The sequence below is a fragment of the Trematomus bernacchii genome, unplaced genomic scaffold (assembly GCF_902827165.1).
Source record: "Trematomus bernacchii unplaced genomic scaffold, fTreBer1.1, whole genome shotgun sequence".
In the NCBI taxonomy this organism is placed as follows: domain Eukaryota; kingdom Metazoa; phylum Chordata; class Actinopteri; order Perciformes; family Nototheniidae; genus Trematomus; species Trematomus bernacchii.
Genome location: NW_022987631.1, coordinates 460,226 through 467,341, shown reverse-complemented (window position 1 = coordinate 467,341; position 7,116 = coordinate 460,226).

The following is a 7,116-nucleotide window of genomic DNA, read 5'->3' as shown; positions in this document are numbered from 1 at the left end:
GGCGGAGCTCCCTCTGCCATTCTCAGCTCCACGGTTATGCGCTCTCAAGCCTTTTACCTCAGTCTGTAAGTTGTCCACCTTCAAGGTGAGGCGTTCAACCACATTTATGAGCTTATCCGTGGTATTAGCCTTACAGTCGAAAACACCAGCCGACGGTGAATTTAGGGCTGCAACAACAGCAGGATGCGGAGGACAGTAGGGCAAACCAGGCGTGTTCGACCTCATTGCCTGCCTGGCCCGCTCACAACGCCCAGCAATTATCAACGCCTCCTCCATATCAGTCGCCCCCTGTTCATGGCATTTTGCTTGAAGTGCAGGATCAAGGCCAGCCAAAAAACGTCTGAATTTCTCACCATTTACTGCAGCGCGGTCATAATCGGGAAACGCCTCAGCCACGAGTCTGGAAATGTCCGCCGCATACACCTCCAAACACTCGTTCGCCTGGCGGGGCCGTGCAGATACACACGTCTGGAAATAAAGCAGGAACTGTCTCTGGCCAAAAGCTGCCGCCAGCTTCTCCTTCACACGTTCGTAATCACCCTGCACATCTGCCGGTAAACTGTCCCACAGTAGGAAAGCTGCACTGTCCAGTCTGGTAGGTAGAATGTTCAGCAAGGTAGCTGCGTAGCTCGTGCCCCTCGCACCACTCGTCTGAGCACGAACAGCGGCTTCAAACTGTCTTATCCACGTAGCGAACTGCCTCTGGCCATCGCCCCTAAACATCGGCGGCAGCTCCACTCTAATATCACTACTCACAGAACCAGTCCAAGCAGCAGTACATCCGTTATAATCGTCTTCCATATCGCCGTCTCCCTTCATTCCTCCGAACATGACGCTTCGACGCTAGCACCGTTAGCACAGCTAGCCAGCAGAGCCGACCAGAAAGTCCAGTAATTGTCCACAGAAAAGAAAAATCCAAGAGCAGATAAAACACACTCCGATACCGCTGCCACCAATGTAACGTCCGAGGTGTTAAGGCTTCAAGAATACTTCTGTGTAACAAGAACTCAGGAACTTAGTACTTTTTGGAGCGTCACAGATGCCTCCGTTTATTAACGTCGAGTCACACACATGTCACACACCACTCTAGCCCCGACTGCGCATGCTCACAACACATGACCTCTCCACCCAATGCTTACATTATTATAACTGTTGATATATATATATACATATTCATCATCAATCTAATCCGGCCTTGCCTCTAACATTTGGTCAGAGGTTTAAAACAGAGAAAGGATCTCCAGATCTGAGAGAAGCTTTAATAATGAATTGAATATAAAGATAGACACTGAAGCACGAGTCAAAAAACATCTTTAATTTTCAGTATTAAAATAAAGCTGCTGCATTATTTCCCTTTAAAGTGAGAAAAGCAGTTCTGGAAAAGAGAACGTTTGAATTCCCTTAGCTTTGAGTCGCACCATATACTGTACATTATAAATATCCTTTATCACAATTTACAAAAGTATTCTTCATAAAGATGCAAACAGCCGCAAGAACATAACAAATAAAAGCTTCATTTCCAACTTTCCAGCGACTGCCAAAAGAAATGTGCAAACATAGAATTTACAGGAAACATTTTGGAGGAAATTTCAGAGCATTTTTGTAAAAATTATTATAAAAATAAAAGGTAAAACTAATTATAAACACATTATTTAAAATGGTCTCATGAAGCAGATTATTACACTTTGAACAGGATGATAATTAAGGCTTTTCAGATCAGCTGTTAATGAGAACGGGTTGCCAGGTTTGATTTGGTGTTTCAGAGTTTTGTTTTAGTCACAGGTTTAAACAAATGCTCATTTGTGTGTGAATCAAACACACATTTAAACACATGTTATTGATGTTGGGAAGAAACACTTGAATCCTTATCAATCTGTAACATGTCTTTACATCAGAAAGTTCAACTACAATCTAAGAAATGCAGGAAAAGGATCTATAAACAGGACGATGAGACAGATGCACTAAAGTGGTGGCAATTTAAAATAAAAACATGTTCATTACAAAAAGGTAGAGGCTGGACAAAAGCTTTAAACAATAAGGAACGACTGGATGCAGCTCTGCAAAGAAAACAGAGCAGTTTGCACATCTCCCAACCTGGCAACCCACAAGACACATCCTCCCAACCTGGCAACCCACAGGACACATCCTCCCAACCTGGCAACCCACAGGACACATCCTCCCAACCTGGCAACCCACAGGACACATCCTCCCAACCTGGCAACCCACAGGACGCATCCTCCCAACCTGGCAACCCACAGGACACATCCTCCCAACCTGGCAACCCACAGGACGCATCCTCCCAACCTGGCAACCCACAGGACACATCCTCCCAACCTGGCAACCCACAGGACGCATCCTCCCAACCTGGCAACCCACAGGACGCATCCTCCCAACCTGGCAACCCACAGGACACATCCTCCCAACCTGGCAACCCACAGGACGCATCCTCCCAACCTGGCAACCCACAGGACGCATCCTCCCAACCTGGCAACCCACAGGACGCATCCTCCCAACCTGGCAACCCACAGGACGCATCCTCCCAACCTGGCAACCCACAGGACACATCCTCCCAACCTGGCAACCCACAGGACGCATCCTCCCAACCTGGCAACCCACAGACGCATCCTCCCAACCTGGCAACACACAGGACGCATCCTCCCAACCCTGGCAACCCACAGGACGCATCCTCCCAACCTGGCAACCCACAGGACGCATCCTCCCAACCTGGCAACCCACAGGACACATCCTCCCAACCTGGCAACCCACAGGACGCATCCTCCCAACCTGGCAACCCACAGGACACATCCTCCCAACCTGGCAACCCACAGGACGCATCCTCCCAACCTGGCAACCCACAGGACACATCCTCCCAACCTGGCAACCCACAGGACGCATCCTCCCAACCTGGCAACCCACAGGACGCATCCTCCCAACCTGGCAACCCACAGGACGCCTTTCATTCCAACCTGGCAACCCACAGGACACATCCTCCCAACCTGGCAACCCACAGGACGCCTTTCATTCCTGAAAATATAGAAACATGTCCCTGTTTGTTCTGCAGGTAAACAGAGGAGGACTGGAGACCCTCCACTGGACCTCTGGACCAATCACAGGATCTCTGAGTCCACAGACTGACCTCTGGACCAATCACAGGGTCTCTGAGTCCACAGACTGACCTCTGGACCAATCACAGGGTCTCTGAGTCCACAGACTGTCCATGCAAAATGCACATTTGTATGTCTTTTATACATCACCATGTGTCCCCGGTGTGTCACCATGTGTCCCCGGTGTGTCCCCGGTGTGTCACCATGTGTCCCCGGTGTGTCCCCGGTGTGTCCCCGGTGTGTCCCCGGTGTGTCCCCGGGGAACTCACGCAGCGTCAGAAAATAAAACCCTCTCTCTTTTCCTCCGTACCCAAATCTCTAAAAACGGGGGAACAACGGAGCTGATCCAGATTTGCGTCCGATATGACGTAATATCTGAAATGTGGACCCACGGCCCAATCAGAAACGTTGCTATCAGAAACAATGCTCGACTGTTTTGGACGTAATATGGTCGGTGTTTACATTAGCATGGCTAACACTCAGAGCTAACCTGTACTGGAGAGCATGTGTGTGAAGAAGCAGGAAATAAAAAGGAACTCACCTTGTGGTATAACCGGCAAGAGAGAAAGCCTTTGAGCTCCATACTGTTTCAGAGACAATCCTTGATAATCCATGATATGGCGTTTCATCACGGCAGCATTTAGTTTAGACGGTAGCTGCCGGGTCCCGCATGAGCTCAGACCCCTCCTTTTTAAAGCTTTATACCCCAAATCAGCACTTTAGAAACAGGAAGTGAAATAGAGGGATATGAGGCATGGCTAGAATGATCTGTTTGGTGTTTGGAGCAAAACACTTCAGAGACATGTTTTTTATATATTTGTATATATCTGAGACCTATGCTATTGCCTAAAGATAGCCTGATAGGTGACCTTTAAAGCAGGCTGGCAAAAGTTTTCATGTACATTTTTCTTTTAAATTGTTCAATAGATTAAAACTGTGTTCTGTGGATTCTAATTCGGTTTCTGGAGAGAGTTTATTAATCCTTTCAGCATCACAATCATAATCACAGACAACTCCATTGCTTTGGCTTGGACATTATTTTAAGAATTATAAATGTGCAGACCTTCAAGGCTAAGATCATTGACTTTAATAATAATAATAATAATAATGGGTTCCATTTATAAAGCACTTCATATTTGATTTCAAATCCCGAAGTGCTCCAAGCAGTGAGCATGAACAGTATAAATAGACATTACACAACACGGTAGAATTCATAAAAAGCAATACAAATAAAAACTTTAAAATGTCTCACTTTAACATTTTTGGATTCATTGAACTGAATTGTGCTTTCTTCATGTACAGTAGGATAAATACAAAGCCCCCACTTTCAGCTGACCTTTCCCCTGCTGGAAAATAAAACATGTTTTGATAAATAGAAAAGAATGAAAGAACAACCTTTATCCCACCGTGAATCCAACAGGTTTTACAGTTTTTAAAAAGGGCTTCAAACTGGGCTAATGTGCTTTTCATGTGCTGTAATTATGAGCTTCAACGTTTTCTTTCAATGACATCAACCTGCCAGGGACTGCGGTAGAAAATGAATCCACAAGTTTCAAATCAAAGTGACTTACATCAGTGAAAAAGACTGTTCTTTATGTGTATCAAGTAAGTTAATGGCCAAACCACGAGACAATTATGGTGACATTACCTGTTTTATTTCAAAATGGGGATCTTACAGACAGAAATATTTACCATTCATCATCACCTGTGACCTTGAAACACCTGAACAGATAAACTGGCACATGCTACCCTCTTGTGGTGAAATACTATAGAGTAAAGCAAATGTTAACATACATTAGATCAGTGGTTCTCAACTGGTGGGTCGCGACCCAAAAGTGGGTCGCGGACCCGTTTCGAGTGGGTCGCGGATGTGTGAGTGAAGAAAAAAAAGTTGGAAAAAAAAAATTGGATTTTTTTTTTTTTTTTTTGGGGGGGGGAAAAGTCAAACTTTTATTTTGAAGGCCCGATTTTCTTCTCAGAGTGTACCAGAATGCGTAGTTTATGTTAGTATTTCTAAAAATCTCCTGGGGGAGAATCCCCCCAGACCCCCCTGCTGGGGTTGGGTTTCAGCATGTGTGCCTTTTTATATAGTTCAGCTTTGATTCCATCATCTCATTAAACCTTTTTTAAAAGCATACTTTAGTTCTGTGAAGGGATATAAGGGATATATGCACTGTACTTCACTTTTATTAATATTGTATGCTCAAAAGCGTATATATATATATTACAGCACGATTTTTTGTTGAATAGATTTGAGTGCTTCAAAATGTTGGGTCGCGATGTATTGACCAAGTAAAAAGTGGGTCCCGAGGCCTGACCAGTTGAGAACCACTGCATTAGATGACATATATTTAAGCATTTATTTATCGCGATACCGCGATATTCTGTATATCGTTACATCCCCAGTCATAATAAATCAGATCAGACAGATGTTTAATAAAAAGCTTGTAAATCACTTTAAAAAGCACTTATTTCCACAGACTTTTACGCTTGTTATTGACCTATTTTCTGCCTTTTAGCTCAACGAGGAGCCTCTAGCGATGAACCAGGAATCCCCCTCTGAGGAGTTGGTGCCGCTGAAGAAGCTGCGGACACGCATTTCAGACAAACCCATGAGGGGCCGTACAGGCCGTAATTCATACTGGTCCTCTCACGCACATACATTCTCCTTTTACATACATACATTTTCACTCTCACACACATATATATTTACACTCACACATTCATACATTCTGCTCTCATATTATCATATTTCAATGCACACATTCATACATTGTCACTCACACATTTTTACGTTTTTCACTCACACATTTTGTTCTCATATTCATATATTTTAATGCTCATACTCGCGGAAGTGATTTCAAAACAAAAGCACTCGTTTGCTTGGAACGTTGATATTATTATAAACGAGGGGAAACAAGGTGAATTTAGCGATCACAACGAAAACGGCCAAGACACACATTGAGCCCAGAAAATGAATGTTATTAAGGGCTGTAAATATAATAAGTCTATGTCTAAAATGGACAACATTGTTAGGAGATTTAAACTATACAGCGATTCTGCTCTGCGGTCACTCAGCCGTCTCTACACTTGTTTTTTCAAATCAGCTGCTCTTCATTTTTTTTTTACAAATATTATTTACCGCAAGTTCTTAATAAACTGACACTGTTGGACTCGGTATTAGTTTGACTGCTACCAACAATAAAATGAAGTACTTTTACTGTGTACTTTTTTAGTAATCCTCTGTCAAAGTCCCCTCCTGAGGAATGCATGTTTCTCTACTATTTTGAATAAGCGTTAAAACACCTTTCTTCATGAGACTGATATTGTTGGACAGAGTATTTTAAGAGGATGGTAGACATGATATCAGCACTAGTACTGCAGCAGCAGCATTTTACACCATGGAGTCTTTAGAGTCTGGCCTGGACAGCTGGTCTATCCTTCAGCAAAGTGACACACCCTTGTGACTCTTGTTGGCCTCTTATGGGGCTGCTGTCTTTTAAAATATGATTATTTCTCTGCTCCTAGTTCATTCCTCGCAGATTCTTCCACCAGTCCCAGTCATTGCATGTCAGAGCTTCGAAAAATGTGTCCAATTCAACTAAATGTTTTTTTGTGAGTGAAGGCCAGAGCTAAATTATAGATTGTTTGATTGTGTACGGTGAGAGAAAATAATTCCACATCCTCCTATGAAACTTTTTTTATTTACTTTTCCATTATACTTATACTTACTTGTATTAGACAGGGTTCTTACGGTCATTAAAAACCTGGAAAAGTCATGGAAATTCAAAATGCTAATTCCAGGCCCTGGAAAAGTTATGGAAAACAATATTTTCCCCAAAGTTTTGGAAAAGTCATGGAAATGTGACTAAAATTGCATGAAATATAATTTATATTTTATCTAATCGCCAAAATAGTAATACTATAATGATAATAAATACTGTATCGTATAGTAATGAAACGTTAACTGACGAGGTATTTTGCTGGTGCGAGATTTTAGTTGCTTTAGCGT